The 21234-nt window shown below is 35.6% G+C and overlaps 1 protein-coding gene across 2 annotated transcripts in view; it reads right to left on the minus strand.

Annotated features, from left to right (window-relative positions):
• Window positions 1-21234, minus strand: part of LOC120421528 (uncharacterized) — a 133256-nt gene that overhangs the window by 88578 nt on the left and 23444 nt on the right. The gene's annotated exons all lie outside the window — the stretch shown is intronic.

Below are 21234 nucleotides of genomic sequence, written 5' to 3' on the forward strand. Positions count from 1 at the left end.
CGTGAACTTCGAGCGACGCGATTTTACTGCAAAAAGTAACCACTTTGCGGTTTGTATTAAAATTGCATTTTGAGTAGGTACACTGTAATTGGGAATTACTCAGATGAGAGTATCAAAATTTCAAATGTCATAATTTGATTTATTTTTTAAACACGTACAAAGTTTAGTTTAAAATCAACAAATTTTAATTTATTTAACTATCTAAAATTTCTCGTGTAACCTCAATCAAACAAACCTCAAAATGTACACGTTGCCTGTTATCGTGTTCTTGTTGACTGTCAAAGCAAAATGAAAAAAAAGCCGTTCACGTGCCTTTTTTGTTGCGATCGCCCAGTCGTAAACAACTTCATTATCACCTATATTGCTACTCTCTGGCTGCTGGCTGACTGACTGACTGCTGCTAACTGTCAGAGTCAGCAGTTCGTCGCCGTCGTGCTAGCTTGTCGTAGGTACATTTTGGGCCAAATTGATTTAAGAACGCCATTTTGTGCAGTTCATAATGCCTCACCTTTTGACCTTCACAGATCCCCAAAATTCGATTTCAATCCTGAGATATTCAATAAAAACCTAAAAAGCTCCGAAATTTTTTTTCACTTGTCAAATGAAAGAAGTTTCAATCTTGTCGTGCTATCTTGACATAGCCTGAAAATTGATGTAAGTGCGACAATTGGCCAAAGGGATTTCAGGTCAGAACGCGTTTGACAGGTACAAGATCAACTAGCAGAATGGTCAACCAAACAAAACGTGTTTGTTATTGTTTACATTGCGTGCTCTCGTTTTTGTTTATTCAAGGTCAAACGTTAAAACGCGTTTTTCTCGGAACGTCAAAAAGCAACGTACGACATGATAGCACGACGGCGTCGAGTTGATACAGGTGAAAATTGTTAGCACATTCTATAGAGGCCGATGGAAGTGACCGCTGGCGATCGACCCGAGCAATCTTGATGGCAATAGACTAAAATAAACCTTCAAATGACGTTTTCTTTTCGGTCCAATCAATTTGCAATTAAAAATACAGCCCCAAATAACCTTCTAGCAAACCCCCTTAACCCCCACTAAAAGTATCATGAATTTCTCATCAAGAATTTGGAGGACATTGTCATGGTGACCGCGTTTTGTAGCCTCCGGAAATGTGGAGATAAAAGTGTCCCACCAAGTTTGTCCGCGACCTTTTTGCTAGGTGGCTTCCGTTGTTACCGGAGCGAAACGAGACACTTTCGGTGGCAAAACGCACGACGGAAGAGCAACTTGAGGGTCATATCTGAAGGTAGCTTTTGATGACCTCTGAGCACGGTTGTCCTTGAATGGCATGTTCAGCATGGAGTAAATCTTTGATTCAAAAAGTGATACTAAACTAAATACATTTATGAGCATTTGAAGTATTTTTGAAAAAAACTCGCTAAAAGTTTTAAAATTGTAAAAAAATTTAAATCGAATGTGACCAAATCTCTATTCTTCTCTCTCTAAAATGAAAGCTTAATGCATGATATCAAGAATTTCGGGAAGCTGCTACATTTGATATCACCAGTGTTGTAAATGACTGATAGAAAAAAAAAAAACTATCATTTGATGATTCGTGAAAAAAAATACCAGAGGGTTTAGCGAACGTCACTATAGCTTGTGAGTTCTTTTCTTCCATCTCGTGCTTGCCAGCAAGAGCATTCTCCTTCTATCACTCCTTCTCTTTTCCTCGTTTGCACACACTCGCCGAAGATTGTTTTGTTTTCTCAGAAAACCGCCATAAGAGAAAGCGTGAGAAGGATCGAGAACCGATCAAGATATCCGTCTTGTTAATCTGCGTTGGCAAATTTTGTTCAGTGGCGGCTTCTGTGGATACGTTCTTTCGAGGAGGATGATTGTGAATGTGGGATTGAGAGAGAAAAAGAGAATGTCTCAAAAGAATTGTGTACACACAAGATAGTGACCGGCAATTCGTTTTGCTGATTTTTTTTTAAAGTTTGATATTTTTACAACCCTGGTTCGGAGACAATCATTTTAAAAAATCAATTGATCTGTAAGCATATAGTGTAGTGTACACAGAAAAAAAAATCATGGTAATATTACATCTGGGAAGGGGTACATCTTTTATGTCAGAAAAAATGTGTAATTTTACCTCTGGAAATTTGTAATTTTACCACTTTTCTGGTGTAATGTCACTTTTTCAGCCTAAATTAAGGTAAAATTACATCATAAAAAGAGGTAATATTCAACCTTTCAAAATTAAAGCTTCCAAATTTACATTATTTTTCACTGTGTAGTGAACTTTCTGCTGGTTTGACGTGGAAGCGCTGTGAATATCTTTTTTTGGCATGGAACTCAACCAAAACCATAACCTCACCCAAGTCACGCTCGGTTTCCGATTTGCATCGGCTGCAGGTGTTGTCGCCACATATGGTTTGATTTCATATCTTTTCCCAATTTCCGATCCCCCAGTGGCCACACAATGTCAACAAGCAAGCCGGACCACACTCGATGGAAATTGGCAGGAAGTCCGACATTTCGTCGCAAATTTGTACCCTTAACCTCCGTCTGCTCGCTCGAGCTGAGGTTTGGCCAGAGCGGATGAAATCAATATTTTAGGCGGTTCGTTTATTTTTATTACCAGAGAAAATTCATTTTCCGGCGCCATCTGCAATGTATCGCTTCTGAAACCCCTCCGCCAAGGTTTATTTTACTGAAATGCATTGTTTTCCATTTTAAATTTCACAGTTAATTTGGTGGATTTTAAAATCATAAAAAGCTTTTTGAATTTCAATCAATGTTTTATTTCCAGAAAGATCAAAATTGTGGTGTTTGTGTTAGCCTACACACAAATATAGCTTCAGGCCAAGGTGTGATCAAAATGACAGCAGCTGGAGCCAACATAAAGAGAATGGCCTTCATCAAAGCAAACAAAAAAGTGTTGGCAACCTTTTGAATAGATGTGTAACGATTTTTGGAAAAATAAAGCTGAATTTAATTAAGTTAAATTAGTCCTTCAAATAAATTTGTTATTTTAAAATACTTGTTTTGCTCTAAAAACATTGTTAAAATATATCTAAGCGGTGAATAAACATAATTGTTGTAATAAAGTAATTTACCTTAAACATTCCCAACCTTTTACTCTGAGCATTTTTAAATAGTATGAAAGGGTATTTTATTTATGTGGAATATGTGAAATCCCACATTAAAGGTGTGAATTTATTCGATGTTATTTTACCTCGATTCATGTGCAATCTGTAAAATTGCACACTAAATATGTAAATTAACACTTTTTTAAATGTGTTTTTTTATCCGATACAACCTTTTTCAACGTTATCTTATGTAATATTACCATGCTTTTTTGATATTTAAATATTTTTGAAGGCAAAATTTATTTTTTCTAAGAAAGTTAAAATTAAGAGATTATCAGACTTTTTTTCGCCATGACAAAGAATCGAATAAGAAGTGGTTTGCTTGTGTATATTTGTTGACAATAATCCACCACAAAAAAGATCGCAAGAAAAAGTTCACATTCACTGTCATATCAATAAAAACGAGGCGTTAAACGATCACACCACCACTTCAGCGTGACGAAATGGCTTCTTCAGCAGAAAAACAAACATCAAACCATTTCGTTTCGAATGGCTTTTGCCAGCAGAAATGCGCTTTGTTTACCCCTTGAATTTCGTCTGAAAGCAAAATATTTGCAAAGCCCATAAGTTTCCTCCTCAAAACCCCAATTTCGGTCGCGAGCCAAATTTTCGAAAAAAAAGCGATACAAAGTTTATTTTATTTGGGCCGAAACCGGTTGATGAGCTCATCATGCAGTCAACCTTTTCGCGTTTAGCCAAACAAAATCTGCCACCACTGCTAATTGGCTCCGTTTTAATTTCTGTCGAATTGGATGCGCGTGCTGTTGCAGTTATATAAAACAGTTTAGGGCAAACACAAATTTTGGCTGGATTTAGACCATGACGAAAATGGGGCTTGCAAGACTAAACAAAACTGTTTTAATTCGGTGATTGTGTATTTGGCTCAAAAGCTAGAAATTTGAAATGTTATGGCAATTTTAAATTGAAACAGAATCTAATTTGTGCGTTGTTTACTCTAACCTCCAAATGAATATTATTTTCAATTATATTTTACCGCTAAATGGTAATTAAATCGCTGAAAATGCTTCCTCAAAATGCACCCATTTGTCATATATGACTGCGCCCATCTGGGTTGATTTGTCGTTATGGCAGTTAAGCGTCTCAAAGTTGGTATGATAATTTTTGCTCGAGTTCTAAATGGTTTGCATAGTAATGACGCCGGTACAATCTCATAAACGCCACTTGACACCCCAAGCTCGGCTCCTCCCCCTCTAAATAATGGTTATTGCCATGTTTTTATAGCATTTCCGGATGCTTGCTTGATATCAACTTGTCACTGTCAACAAACAACTTTTATAGCACCCGACAGTTATTTTAAGAAGCATTTAAAATATCATTTCTTGAATAAATTCAACGTGCTGCAGCGTGCAAAATGTGCAGAAATTGCACGCGATCATGTTCTCGGAATGCTTCCCATTAATAGATAGAACGAAAAAAAATTAACATCAACAATAACAGAAGACGCGGTTGAACGAGCTGCTAGAATTTTGCTAGAAAATGTTCATGCTCATCTCTGAGCGCGTGCTTGTGAACTGTGTGTGCTGTTTTATGAATTCGTACAATCTATGAAGCTGTAATGCTGTGTTGTCGGAACAGCTGATGAGTTCATGTATCGTAACGTGTGGAATAACTGCAAGATGAGTTGACGATTCTTAGTGCCTTGTTTGTAATAAATTGAGGGGTTTCTGAAGAATTGCTTAAACATCCGTTTTTCTTTTGACAGACAATGTTGTTTTGGTTGTACAGTCGACTCTCTGGTTGTCAATATCCAAGGGACCGTCGAGGAAGAGAAGCATCAGTTTACAGAACGATGCAAAATGAAGACTCGATTGAAATTTGTTTTTTCTTGCTGACCAGCTATAGTAGAGGATCATGGCAACGTCCAGCAAACAAAAACAAATAAATGTCAAATACCCTTCAAAGCTTCGTTTCTTTAAGAAAAATGTCTATGCAAGCCATGAGAAAGTGAAATTATTGACAACCGGAATAGATATTTAAAGCAAATAGAACCCAAGGGACCGTCGAGGAAGAGATCCTTCAAGCAATAGAAAATATCGAGGAATAAAGACAATCGAAGTATGCAGTTTGAAGGGACTGAAGAATTCATCGGTACATGGAACATTATTGATATCGAGAAGATCGACAGCCAGAGAGTCGACTGTATTTATATTTTTCAAAAAACCTCGGGCAATTTTTTTAAACAATATTATTTTGGAAGAGCAGAGGGGGGAGTGAAATGCCACGAAATTATTAGAAAAATTACTTTTTAGAGCATTAAGCATTTAATTTATTTTATTCGTGCATTTTACAAGTTTCCAAATAATAAAAAAAAATGCTAGGCAGATTTAGAACTGATTTCGTTTTAATATTGTTCATTACAATATTCATCGATGCACAGATAATTGATTGCATATTTCCAGCAAAATTTCTTGAATCCGCAAAATTCTAAAATAATATAAAAGAACGTTATGCAAAGCTACAGTAAAAAGCAAATGTTTTTTAAAATGATCTTATTTTTAAGTTTTTAAAATGATATTTTTTAATCCTTGTAAAACAATTAAAATATAGATGAACAAGTTGCATATAACGTGAGATAAATGAGAAAAAGATTTTGTATATTTTGATTATAAATGAAATTTTAGTCCATTGGTTTCAAATACAATGCAGGTTGAAATAAAGTTTAGTTAGCATTTTGTATGGTATCATAATTTTCTGGAATTATCAATACTTGTAAAAAAAATGTTACAAAGGAAATTTTTGAAAACAAACAAATTTTTAATGTTTTGATGAAAAAATGAAAATGCCAATACACATTTTTTGATTAAGGTCGTAGAAGGTGTCCTTCACTTTTGGTTCTGAATTCGGGGTCCAGAAATAGTAAATTGAAATGAAAAAAATAATCATGTTACGTAAAATGCTTCTACAAACAACATAAAGAAAACCATGTTTTGATTGAAACATTCTGAATCAAGATTTGAATGTTATTCTAAAACAAACATGGCCGCCAAATGGCCGATTTGGAATGATGCCTTCCAGAGCCTTAAGTGCACTGTTTTCAAGTTAAAAAAAAAGTTCAAAAATGTTTTGAAAATACTATATGAATGAAAAGTACCCAAGCAGCTGAAAAATGTTCCTACATTTTTTCTTTCTATACTTTGTTGATCGGTCTGCTGAAAGTTGTTATACAGACTCCTACAGTTTTTCTCAGTGTCATCTAATAAGCCCTCTGTTTCAACTCACGATAGCTCGGACACTATTGGTTCGATTTCTAATACTAAGATGTAAATCTTTGGTGAAATTTTATGCTCTTGTAAATTTTTGTGAAAAAATAAAAAATGTAGGAAATTTTCACATCTTTTTGTTTTTTTTTTTTTTGCAGGTTGTTTTTCCTTCATAAAGTATGAACATTTTTCTACAAAGTTCACCAAAAAATGCATATAACGTAGAGAATTACTCAAATATCGAAAATCAATTTACATTTTTTCGATAATACGAATCGTTTTCAAGTTAAAGCAAATTAACGATTATTTCAGGTGAAAAAGGGTATTTTGGAATAGTGTTTATGTTAATATAACTTTAAATTGCGGAAAAATTATCTGCATTTTTTCAGTTTTTTTTTTCTCAATAAGCTAAAATTTTCCATCTGACGATAGCTCGGCAACTATTGATTCGACTCTAAATGTGAAAAAATGAATCTAGGTGTTTTAATTTATTTTTCAATCTCTTGAAAAATAATATTTTTCAAGTTTTTCAGTCACATGGTAAATATAAAAATATATTTTTTTCGACTGATCCAGTATACTTTACTAAAATCATAATCTATGTTCTTCAAGAAAACGACATCGAATATAGATTTTAGGGCTCTGGTCAACCGTTCGAGGCAACTTAGTCACGATGCTCTCAAAAGAGCGCTAACGGCACTAACATCCATCTTCGGGATCTTCGTAGTCAATAACTTCGTATCCTTAGCCCGCGGAATATGTGTGTACACTAGGGCACTCAGGGAGCCGAAAAATCCTCAATGGATCGACACTGGGACAAACTGGTCTTAATTTTGGAACGTACGGGATCTTTTTCTGCTCAAGATACTTCAGCGTTTTCTTGGCGTAATGGGGAGACGCCTTGTCCGGTCAGAAGACGACTTCCCTTACGCATAGTGCTCCTTTAAGAACAGCGGAAGAATTTTAGAGGTAAATAAATATTTTTTAGATAACGTCATAACGCTAAATCCATTACAAATCTCGTTTAATTTTGTTCCATAGAGTGTATACGATCATTTATTATCTTAGCAAATTCAGATAATCTTGAGAAATTTTTCAATTGAACTGCTTTTTTCAGATTAAGTTATCAGCAACATAGTTATATTACATCAAAATCGGTTTAAAACTTTTACTGAATGAATAATCTAGTTTACTTTTTGAAATCAATTCACATTTATTATACTTTGGTTGAAAATTTATGTGTGTTTATTGAGGATTGTTCTAGATGTGCGTGAGTCAAACTTGACCTTGGAAATCAAAGCTGGTCAAGTTTACGAAATTTCTATCGGTTGGCTTCAACACAAAAACCAAATTAATTCAAGAAATCATAACCATGACTCTAACCAAGTCCAATCTACCTATACTAATCACCTGTTCAGCGAAGTGTAACAGATGAACCACACCTATCTTAAACTGTTCTTTCATCAGATTGGCCATACAATATGGGTAGTTAGTTCGTAATTATTCGTATACACAAAAGTTGAACTAATAATTTCCGCCATAAAAACCACACAAGTGCTTCCGATTAGCCATAAAACCCCCCCTAGTCAGAGTTACATTGTGGTCCGAGTTTAATCAAACCAAACCCATTAAATTGTTTGTTTTTCCCCTTTTGCTAACGAACTTTGTTTCGAACTTGGTGGTACAATTAAGAATCTTGTTCCAGTTGTGTGACCACCTCGCAAAGGTCGACTCGTTGGTTAGCCAGCAGATTTCCAGAACAACAAGACACTCATTGTCCACACCGGATCTCATGGTCCGACACGGAGTTTGTCCTCACGAATGATAATTACGAGCCCAATTTGAGCAGCGCGACCATCGAGCGATTTCTCTTTTAGTTTAGAGTGATTGCAGTGATTTGTCAGGTCCACCACCACCACCACGACTGCGGTGACAATTGTGGAACAATGTTTTTTTTTGCATAATCTGATGTGCCACTAGCTGTTAGGAGTAGGAAGCATGCTCTTTGGTGACTTGCAAGAAGACCTTCATGGTGCTTTGCACAGTAATTGATTAGACATTAGTGCAATTGGTCAACACTGAAACGATTTTGAAAGAGTATTGGTATACGCTATAAAAATTTCAAAATAACCATATTTAAATACTTCAGAAATTGTGAAATTGTTAAGCACAATTTACTCAAAGCCAAAATTAACAATCCAATATGTTTGGATACATGCGAAAGTCTAGCAAGGGTGGCATTTTGGCATTAAAAAAAATATTTCATTTGAATCACTAAACAAAAAACAAAAACAGCATATTCAAAAATCTCCAAATTATTCCAAAAACATTGCTCGTCATTACCAGCTAACTATTCTTCTTTCAATGAATGTTGTTATTCTCCAAAAGTGCTCTTTTGGCAAAAAATAAAAACGCATCCACACAAAAAATACCCGTTGAGTTATGATTCCTTTTATACGGCACCACGTTGTCTCTCGGAACAAGCATGGAATCTGCCACGTTCAAAACAATCCATAAATTCCCATTGGAGCTGGCGCTGAAAAGTTTCCAAATTCCACACAGGGCGGTAGGGCGGTGAAACATCCCGCGAAACTTTTGCATTCGATGTTGGACGCTGGAAGTGCTTTTGCTGAGCTAAAACTATGAGTACCTACTGCTCGGAAATTGTAGAACCCTTCGGGAGGATAGAGCACACATCCTATACTGCTTCGAGTATGTAAATTTGAATGGTTTTGAGTGCACACAAGGTTGTGCTTGCTAGTTAGTGGAGTATTCTAGTTTTTGCACTGCTGGAATTCAAGAGCTCGAAGGGTGGCTTCCTCACACAAGGATTCGGTATTAGGTAGGTGATTACGGTGTAAAATCATAAAAAAGATATTGGCACAACTTTAAAATTCAAGCGAAACTCTTTAAAACAAAAACAATCGGCAGTATCAAGTTCCAGAACCAAGTCGGGTGTTCCAAGCTTCTAACGTCTAACCCTTCTAGACTTAGTTGGAGCTCGCAACGATGATGTGCAGCACACGATAACACGTGCTGGTTAGTCATGCGTGTAATTTGAGATGCTTGCATGGGGTGCCTCGGTCGGGTTGTGTGCCTTTAATTTTACGAAGCCCCGAGTTCAAGTGGCTTTTAAAGCGTTTCTGAGCTTTTGTTCAATGCGATAACTTATCAGCTCGTTTCCGGATAGCAAGCTAGATTCGGTGTGTCTGTGTTTAAACGTGCACGTTTTTAGTTAAAGTTCAATTAGCGAGGAATTTTACAGCGTGTATTATTAGAAGAATGATTCATGCGGTTGGAAAATTACAGCTGTTTTTTTGTTTGTTTGTAAGATCGTAGCACATGCTGAAAATCATTTGAAAATGCTCAATAAGGACACAAATTTTGTGTGTAATATAAGTGTGATTTTTCACACTGAATCCGAGCTTTACATTAAACATGAATTTTTGAAATAATGAAGAATCATGTAGGATTTTTTTTTCACTTGGAGTACCTTTTCACAAGGATTCCAGATACATAGATTTGTCTGTGTTTCACAGACATTTGAGCTTGTGCTAGACATTTTTTGAGGTTCACAGACTTGTAAAGAACTCTATTAAATTTATATTTTGTAAAATATCAACCGAAACTTATTTCGTTAGTCTTCAAATGCTTAAAACGCACTTTCGGATGGATTTCCATCACTGTTAATTGATTTATTAGAATTTTAGACAAATCCACAAACATACACAGACTTTTTAACATACATTTTACAAAATCATGTGGAATCCCTGCCTTTTTCTTTACTGTAATGTGCTATGTATTAGGTTATTTTGAGAACCCTTTAAAAGCCTGCTTTGATTAAAAATTGAAAACACGAAATTTCAGTTTCAGATATAGGGGAAATTCTCGTATGCTTGGCAGGTTAAGCACTCGCTCCTAACTCCATCCAATTTGCTAATTTTCACTATATTTTAACAACTAATTTTGCAAAACTTTTGATAGAAACATGCTTGCTCACATCGATTCCAGTTGAAAACGCATTTAACGAGCTGTAATTGAATGTCAATGTGCTGATATGGCAACATTAGAGGCACGCTGGAATTAGATGCTGTTCCCCTAATAGACATTTTGCCACAAAGTAAAAAAAGTTTTTACCTTGGCATGTTGGAAATTTTTATGGTTGAATATTACCTCTTTTTGCCTTCCTCACTGAGGTAAGGCTATAATCCTGCTCTAAAAAGGAACTTTGTATAAAAACGTCGTAGACCAACCTTCATGTGTACATATCGACTCAGAATCGAAAACTGAACAAATGTCTGTGTGTATGTGTGTGTATGTATGTATGTGACCAACAAACTAGCTCATGTTTCTCGGCACTGGCTGAACCGATTTGACCGATTTGATTGAAGTTTCGATAAGTAGTGAGTATCGTGTGAGCAGCAGTGCCGGGAAGATGGATTTTTGTGGTGTTCTTTTTGTGCTCTATTCGTGGTCGTGTTCATGTCAAATTCTGTTTAAGATGCGAAGACGCGTGTTTGGATTTTTGTGTCTCTGTTGTTTTATTTGTGGTTCCATCTGGAGTATTAGTTTATTTTTTACAGCTTCCTGGAATTATTGTAAATTAAATGTCTACATGTAAATTTATCTACTCACTATATGATTTATTTAAAGGTTCATATTATTCCTTATCCTATTCCTTTCCTGTAACATACCATGTCCTCATACCATATATTATTAAACTGCTTAAATTAACGAAACTTTCTAAAACAGCATTGGAACCATATGGAGCATTAATATTTTAAATTACTGCTATATTTTTTTTACAGCTTCCAGGAATCATCTTGATTATATTTATTATATTTATCAAATTTTATTATATTTATTCTATTTATCAAATTTTATTTTATTTATTCTATTTACTATATTTATTATATTTATTATTATTACAAAACTATATGCTTATTAGATAATACACTACAGACTCACATTTACACTTACAAACATCCAAATCATTTAATTCATTACGCATTCAACCATTTTCATCGGCCCGATGAAATTCCCCTAACCCCCATTCCGAACCTCCCAAAAATATTCCGTTCACTTTTAAAAGTCGCATGGGTTCCCTGCACTTTTGCCACTAGTGAACAACAAAAACATCCCAAATCCCCACGGGACTGTATGGGCGTAGCCTTGGAGCACAGTGTGGAAATTTACGTTCTTAGATATTTTTGGATGTACCAAGCAGCAATCAAATTGTCTAAGAATATTGAATTGACCATTGTGGCACCCCCTACAGCGTGGTGCAGACCCGTAATGCTATGCTATGCTATGCTATGCTATGCTATGCTATTGAAGTTTCGATAAGTAGTTCAAAAGTAATGTAAAAAAATTGTTTTCACATATATCCGGATCTCACTTAAATGTATGTAAACTATGTCCGGTTCCTTCATCCGACCCATCGTTGGTTAGGTTATCAAAAAAACTTTCCAACGAGTCCAAAACATTGAAGATCTGGCAACCCTGTCTCGTGATATGGCCACTTAAGTGATATTGATGTACTTTTTGGAAGCCGGATCTCACTTAAATGTATGTAAACTATGTCCGGATCCACCATCCAACCCATCGTTGGTTAGGTTATTATAAGACCTTTCCAACGAGTCCAAAACATTGGAGATCTGGCAACCCTGTCTCGAGATATGGCCACTTAAGTGATACGTATGTACTTTTTTGTTCCGGATCTAAAAAATAGATGAAATTTGTGTACAACCATTTTGGTAATGAGTGAGGAAGGGCCCAACCACATAGGTGGAATAAGTTAGTTTTTTTATGTAATTTTACCTCAATTGTTCTGGAATGTGTGAAATCAACCAGAAAATGGTAAATTTAAACATTGATAAACAAAACCGATTATTTTTTGACACAAAACCGATGTTATATTAACATAATGTTAGACTGAGTACCCCAAGTAACATTTTATCCCAGGAGTTCTACAAGAGCTCTTCAAGATAGCTACAGCATAGCAGTTTGGACCGCGGTAGGATAAAAATCTCTTCAAAACTTCTTCAGGAATTTGGAAGAGTACTTGAAGAGAGTTTTATCCTACCGCGGTCCAAACTGCTATGCAGTAGATATCTTGAAGAGCTCTTGTAGAACTCCTGGCAAAAAAATGTTACTTGGGACTAAACATCCTTTCTTTAAATAGAGAGTAGTTCTCTACGATTTCGCAATTTTTTTCGCTATTTTAAAATTTTCAGCTTTTCGATTTAAATGTTACTTTGTCCATGCATTCTCCCTACCGCAAAAGATGTCACTTTGCATCATTACTTTTTCCATACAAGTCTCCATACAATTTATGTAAATGTATGAAATTCTGTATCTTGACAAGGAATTATTTGAGTGATTTGGTGTCTTCGGCAAAGTTGCAGGTTGGGACTTTTCAGAATAGTAGGTATAAGGAAAACATCCGTTTTTTTTACTTTTTATCACTCAAAGCCAAATTCTCAAAATACCTGTTTTTTATATTGAAATATTTTGATATGTTTTAGGGGACTGCAAAAGACAGCTTCTGTGCTATAGTGTGTGATGATGAATAATCTGATTTAGGAGATATGATTTTTTTAAATGATTGTGTTTTTGTAAAATTGTAACATCTGGACAAAAAAAATATTAAAAATCATTTTGTAAAGCAAAATTGTATTATTTTTTTTAAATGTACCGTTTTTTGTTTTTTTCATATCTAGGAAAAGCACCTATGAAAATAATATTTTTGAAAAGCTGAGAAAAATGTCCTATAATTTTCTCTCTGGAATTCTGGAAAAATCGGGCAATCAGAGGTTCTAAGATGGTTTTATGCCTCGGACATAAAACCTGGTGCCAATAAAAGCCAAATGGCTTTCAATGCGGCTTTATGAGAGTTTTGAACACCCGAAGTCAATGTCATGCCAAACGGTTTTATTGCATGCTTCTTTAAAAACCAAGGATGTTGTAGCTATCAAGTGCCAAAAAGCATGCATAAAGCTTACTTAAAACCATAAGCTCCTAAAAAAGCATTTAACGCGGCCAAATAGCAATGCATAAATATGGCGCTAAACGCGTGATCGGATTGAATGTGATGTGATCTTGGTAGAACAAATAGAAAAAAATAAAACTGTTTTACTTATATCATTTGGCAAGACGAAGACTTATTTTTGCCAGAATAAAGCCTGTCTGGCATGAGACGTTTGAAGAGGTATGAAATTTATTTTTTCCATAACCCTTGACTGGGTTTTAAAAATGCTTTAATTAAGGCTTTGAGGAATTTTAAGATTGACAACCGTGGTGTTTATTTTGAAGTTTATCGGGGTTCTAGAGAGGCTGTTACGACTAAGTGGTTTTAATATTGGTTTTGGCTGATAGGTTTTATAGCGGTTGTGACAGCTTTAATAAAGCCTAAAATGTTACTTCGGATGGTTCCTCTCCTATTTTCATGAAATCTCTTAATATTAATATTAAATAAGACAGTTAAATTCTTATAGACATTCTTTTTTACCTGATATCGAAGATTATTAAATTTGAAGGTCTTTGTATTGTTCTCGCACGTGCGTCGAAGCCCCTTTACGACATTGTAGCGGTTAAATTAACAGTTTTTCCACCAACCTACTAGTTTGCTGAAATACCACCGCGAACGCCACCCATTTTCGCAACGTGTCTGACGTCCGAGTGCACCCTTTCATAATGGTCAATTAAAATGGGCATCGCGCGTCGCACAAGCTGCAGTTAATTTGCATACATATACTGTGTGTACGACCCCCAATGATATGGGGAAGGGAAGCTCTCCTCCAACAATGCAACGGCTGATGATGATGGAGTGTGGTCGTCCCCCGTCAGCTGAAAACATGCGTTTTTCACATCGTTAGTCACACAAAACTTCGCATACAACGATTTTTTTTCTGCTGATGCCTGTCAATTTCCCGCGGAAATTAGACATTAAGATGTGACTGTGTCGATTGTTAGTGAAACTTTTAATTAACTTTTGTCTCGCGAAAAAAAGGCAGCAAAAGTTTTGAAGTCTTCGCAAGAACTGCGCACTTGCGGTTCGGTGAGAAATTTCTTGGAACTCGCTTTGTATTCGTAAGATCTTCCGCGAGCAGAGCTATAACTCACCTGCGATGAATCCTCGGGTGAGAAGGTGAAATCTGCTGCTCACACCTCATCACTCATTCCGGGCACGCACGCACTTGTTGCAGTAAACCGTCCTGACGACATTGTTTTTTGTTATTTTGGGTGTTCAACTTGCGTTGTTACACAACATTGAATTGTGATATTCAAATCATTCATGTTTTAAAGTTTTTGCGACCCACTCAAGTTAAAAAGAAGAACATTGACAGACCTTGAAATAACTTCTATTATATCAGAAGGTTAAAGTTAGAAAAGTTTCACAAATTATTTGAATCGTAATTTCAAGTTCACAACTGGAAATTTTTGAAGTTGATGTCAGTAAACGCTTCAGTTTCGTCAAGTTATGATAAATTTGGGCTCCCTAAACACGCTACAATGGACAGAATTGAATTTCAGTGAATTTCCAGCCAATAAATAAAATTGTAGATGTTGGGTATAAATGCTAAGAAATCATTTTTAACTACCAAGCGCACCCATTCTTATTAGTTGAGGTTGGTTGAGCACGATAATTGTATAAAAAATTCAAGCAATTCAAGAAATTCAAGAAATTCTAGAGATTCTAGGAATTCTAGAAATTCTAGAAATTCAAGAAATTCAAGAAATTCAAGAAATTCAAGAAATTCAAAACATTCAAGAAATTCAAGAAATTCAAGAAATTCAAGAAATTCAAGAAATTCAAGAAATTCAAGAAATTTAAGAAATTCAAGAATTTCAAGAAATTCAAGAAATTCAAGGAATTCAAGAAATTCAAGAAATTCAAGAAATTCAAGAAATTCAAGAAATTCAAGAAATTCCAGAAATTCCAGAAATTCAAGAAATTCAAGAAATTCAAAAAATTCAAGAAATTCTAGAAATTCAAGAAATTCAAAAAATTTAAGAAATTTAAGCAATTCAAGAAATTTAAGAAATTCAGGAAATTCAGGAAATTCAAGAAATTCAAGAAATTCAAGCATTTCAAGAAATTCAAGAAATTCAAGAAATTCAAGAAATTCAAGAAATTCAAGAAATTCAAGAAATTCAAGAAATTCAAGAAATTCAAGAAATTCAAGAAATTTAAGAAATTTAAGAAATTCAAGAAATTCAAGAAATTCAAGAAATTCAAGCAATTCAAGCAATTCAAGAAATTCAAGAAAATCAAGAAATTCAAGAAATTCAAGCAATTCCAGAAATTGAGCATGAGCATGAGCATGAGAGACCACCCATGGTTGCCCCTCCGTTGCTGAACAGAACCGTAATATCCTTTCAGCACTACTGATCATAGGCTTCGACGATCTAGTGGTGTTTCCCTTATCAACAGCATGTATGAATGCGCCGAAAAGATAAAACACCATGATTGCTAAAACTAGATCAGTTGCGAATAGGTAACAGTCATTGGCCACCAACGGCGCCCGCCATGTCAGTTTGTAGATCTCGATTTTAAGGGACGGGAATGTTAGTTAGCGCAGGTTGCTACTAGGGCAGCTGATTTACTCTGTGCTTACACCCCACAAGCGCCAAGAACCTGAAAATTTGTTAGTAGGATAGGGTGCTTGGTCAGGATTCATCATAGAAGATGATGATGCGACCCAAAATCATAGTGTTTGTTGAAAGGTTTTATTTATTATTCTCAAGGCAAACAATCGGATGCTGCGGATGAGACATTTCCCGTTTAACTGTTGTTAAATTTTAAATGAAATGGTTTAATCTTAGACAGCCGGCTGTGGAAAGATAAAGCCAAATAATGTTTATTTATAGAATGAGGTGTTAAACGCAATGCTGCAATGATAGCGTAGTCTGATTTTTAATTATATAACCATTTAATTCATAAATTTGTTACGGAATAGACGCTACGAACTCAACCATCAAATGCCTTCCGATCTTCTTTCTGTTAGCTAGATGAGGTATTGATTTTCGTTGCCTCTCGAGCTACGATGCTATGGAGAGGGCTTAACACACAAACAACCGACGTCGAGCCCTCCGAGCTACGGAGCTATGGGAAGGTCTTTTCAACACAAAAAAAAGACTCGCGCACCACACAACGTTCTTGATGAATCAAAATATTATTTTACGCGATAAAACTAACGAACTCAAACGTCAAATTGCCTTCCAACCAGCGATGATGAAGAAAGGGCTTTAAGCACACAATAACTCACCGATTAATATAAACAAATTCCAAGATCGATCTTGTTTTATAGCAACAGCGCAACTCACTCCTGATTTTCACGATCGCGAATACAGCACAAAAAGAACACCACAAAAATCCATCTCACAATCCTGATTTGTTTTTTTTTTCGTTTTGCACACAAACACAACCATCCGCTTGCACTGACGGAACATTATTTCCACACAAAAGATACGAAAATTATTGCCAAAAAACAGGTCTGCGCGTCCCCAGACCCCAGAAGCACTGCACTTATGACGGCATTATTCAATTATACTGACCAATCACCTCATGCACACAAACAGCCACACAAAAGAGACGAAAATTATCGCGAAAAAACAGGACTGCGCGTCCCTAGAAGCACTGCACTTATCAATTCAAGCAATTCAAGAAATTCAAGAAATTCAAGAAATTCAAGAAATTCCACAAATTCAAGAAATTCAAGAAATTCAAAAATTTCAAGAAATTCAAGAAATTCAAAAAATTTAAGAAATTCAAGAAATTTAAAAAATTTAAGAAATTCAAGAAATCCAAGAAATTCAAGAAATTCAGTGAATTTCCAGCCAATAAATAAAATTGTAGATTTTGGGTATAAATGCTAAGAAATCATTTTAAACAACCAAGCGCACCCATTCTTATTTGTTGGGGTTGGTTGAGCACGATCATTGTATAAAAAATAACTGTTATTGAGAGGCAGTATTTGTAGATTCTGCTCGGTTTGTTCTAGAGGTCGTATCGAGGTGCTCCGATTTGGATGAAACTTTCAGGGTTTGTTTGTCTATACATGAGATGAAAAAAAAACGAAACTATTGGCACTACGCCCCCCGGGGCATGGCCTTCCTCTAACGTGGGATTTCTGCTCCAGCGCCTCTGACGAGACAGGAGAAACCGGGACCGACGTTTTACTTCACCATCCGATAGAAGCTCAGTGGATAAGGCGGGAATCGAACCCGCGTCTCATAGCATCATCGGGATCGGCAGCCGAAGCCGCTACCCCTGCGCCACGAGACCCACACATGAATAAAGACAACAAAGAAAACAAAGAAAATAATTAAATAAAACATTTATGAAAAAAAAGTTAGATTTTTCATACCCTGTGTTCAATACGTCAAATGCTGTATCAAGTAGGCGAATACCTGTTTTACCCATAATCCGACAAAATGCTAAATAATATTTTAATTAATTCTAAATGGCATTTTTTCCAATCAAATTCAAAATTCCAACATCTCAATCTAATGTAAAATTTCCTGAGGATTCCGAATATGTCAAAATTGAGACCAAAAAGTGCCGCTATGGAGGCCTACAGGGCAAAAACTAACGTTGTAAAATGTTTGTTATAGAAAAATCGTAAAACTATGAGAAAAACTGCGATTGGCCAAAAAGTTAATACCGTAGGCTTATAGTCCATGAAATTCCCTAACTTTTGACCTATGGGAGTATGGGTGTTTGAGGCTGTTGCAAAAAGTTATTAAGGTTTTAAAAAAATCCATTTTTAACAGTAATTTGCAAAAGCTATGAGAAAAAGTCAAACCAATCCTGGATGTCTATAGCACATTTTGAAGGGCTTCAAAAGACCATTCGAATGCATCTAAGAGAGTTGGAATTGATGAAGTTTTACGGAAATGCGAGCAATTTTAAGATTTTTCATGTTTTTTGGACCTCAAACTTCAATACCCGTTTTACCCCACTTCCCTTTGTCGTAGAGGGCTCATATTTGGCATGCGTTCATCTCATGTATAGACAAACAAACCCTGAAAGTTTCATCCAAATCGGAGCACCTCGATACGACCTGTTTCACATCGGTGAAAAACTCGCTCTTAATCATTTTCATTTTTCAAGTAATTTAATAAAATTATCGCAACATGATTTCGCGCAAACCATCAATTGCTATACACTAAAATCTTCTTTTTTGCACCAGGAACAATAATCCGATGAAAAATCGCACTGCACGGATCGGTGGCCGGAGTACAGGCCACCGGAAGATCCGGATTTTTGGAAAAAGTGTCAGATTTATCCAATTGTGAACTGATAAGCTTTTTTATAACATGAATAGTCACGCAAAACAATCCTAGATCATTTTTGGCAAATTCCTGAAACCACTCTTGCGACATATCAACTTCATGTTTTTTAAGAGAGGAGTGTGTAACTCATGTCGCCATCCAAAATCAAGAAGTTTGATACGTCGCATTAATGGTTAACACTTTTTCCTAATGCGGTTCCGAATGTGGCCACCGGAGATCGGTGGAACCGGTTCCGATGGGTCCTATGGTATTTAATATTATTCTAGGATTGTTTTGCATGACTATTCATGGCTTCAAGCTTATCAGTTCACAATTGGAACAATCTGACACTTTTTCCAAAAATCCGGATCTTCCAGTGGCCTGTACTCCGGCCACCGGTCCGTGCAGTGCGATTTTTCATCGGATTATTGTTCCTGGTGCAAAAACGAAGCTTTTGGTGTATAGCAATTGATGGTTTGCGCGAAATCATGTTGCGGTAATTTTTTGGGCCCTTTTTTCCCACTGTGCATTGGGCGTGCCCCACCGCATGCTCCAATTCACCCCTCACCCTTCAAATGGACATCACCGCAAAATTCCTTCTCGAGCACGTTCCTCACATGCCAACCGCGGCGCATAGATATCGATCCAACCAGACCGCGGTGCAACACTGTTGTCATTCTGCTACAAAGTGCGGACTCCACGGACATAACAGCCGCGTGTGTCACGTACCGTGGTCTCCGCAGGGATCAATTTTCGCTAAAAAAAAGCCCACCCACGAGGCACCTGTTGGAGGTGGGGCGCACGTGACTTCCACGAAGGTTAGCGAGGACACGACACTGTTTTGTTTTGTTTGTTTTTGCAAATTGCGTGAAATTGGAAGTTTTTAATTGATTTTTCCCCGAGAAAGATGGATTGCAAACATTTTCTCGATTTTTAACAATGTTGAAGAAAAATTTTACTCACGATTGTCAAAACAACTGTTTGGCAGCTTACCTGAAAAGAAAAGAGAAAAATAAATAAATAAGATATTTAGAATCAATAATAAAAAAAATCTGCTTGCAAATGCTATACAACTACATGAGGAACTAATTTCAATTTCAACTGACGTCACAGTGCTCACTACTGGACTTTGTACAAAGCTGATTATAACGAATCGAATTCATTTGCATACCGGGACCGAGTACATCGTAACTTGTAACTGAACTTGAAACAGTAGGATGGTCCAAAATATAATTTAATACTATTGTTTTGGAAGTAACATAACTTTTCTCAAACAGTTAAACCTCTGAAAAAGTAATATTTTCAAATTTATACTTTTTAAATATTTGTTTGACCAGCCTAAACAAATCAAAGACCACACCACTATCGTCACGACCATTATCAGTAATAGTCTGGAAATTTGCTTTGCTTTCTGAGAGTTGAGACTACACACAACAAGCAATTAAATGGCGATTAGAAATGGAAAACTCGTCCGCCTGATGATGGGACTATTTTATATTATTGCGAAATATAAACAAACAGCAGCTATCGCGCACTGTCTGGCAAATTAAATTCTAGTATAAACAAAACAAAATAACAGACATGACACATAAATCGATTTCGCGAAACGAAAACAAAAAAGAGTAAAAGTTGCTCGGCGTTAAATCATACATGGAAATGGTTATTTCCTCGGTAGACTTATTCGAGCAAATCACGGCAAATTATTCGTTTTAAAGCGGGGAAGCAAGAAGCAAATTAGCAGCTTCATCGTGAATGGCCGATTTGGGGGGTGCTTCTGGTGAAGTGGTTTTGCCTGCCGCCGAACGGTGTGAACGAACCTTTCGATGAGCTTGAATAAGTGATTACAAGAGGAATGAATAATTTTATACCAATAAAACGACTTTTTTTCTTCTCTTTTTGTCAATTTAAATGTGTTTCGTACATACTACTAAGCTTTTTTTTATTTTCATTTGTAATTTAGGACTTTTTTATCGTTATATATATAATCAGCAATGATTGTTTCTGAAATGCTGATCACGATGATATTCAAAACAAAATTTGCCTAATACAATAAGATCGTTGGATCATCATCGAAACAAGTCGATAGCAAAACCAAATATGAAAAATAATGCGCGTTGAGCGATGTTAAATGAATGTCAAATTTTACCCAATTACTTGTAAACTCGAAGATTTTTTTATTTTAAATAGTTTTTGGAAATAAAAAAGGAATTAAGAGATACACACATAGTTCAGAAAATTCAAGAATAAATTAAAAAAAGGCAGGAAAATAAAAAAAATCAATAAATTCAAAAAAACTGAAGAAATTAAAGAAATTCAAAAAAATCAAGAAATTCAAGAAATTCAAGAAATTCAAGAAATTCAAGAAATTCAAGAATTTTAAGAAATTCAAGAAATTCAAGAAATTTAAGAAATTCAAGAAATTCAAGAAATTCAAGAAATTTGAGAAATTTAAGAAATTTAAGAAATTTAAGAAATTTAAGAAATTCAATAAATTCAAAAAAACAACAACATCAAGAAATACAAGAAATTCAAGAAATTCAAGAACATCAAGAAATTCAAGAAATTCAAGAAATTCAAGAAATTCAAAAATTCAAGAAATTCAAGAAATTCAAGAAATTCAA

This window comes from Culex pipiens, chromosome 3 (assembly GCF_016801865.2).
Source record: "Culex pipiens pallens isolate TS chromosome 3, TS_CPP_V2, whole genome shotgun sequence".
NCBI lineage: Eukaryota > Metazoa > Arthropoda > Insecta > Diptera > Culicidae > Culex > Culex pipiens.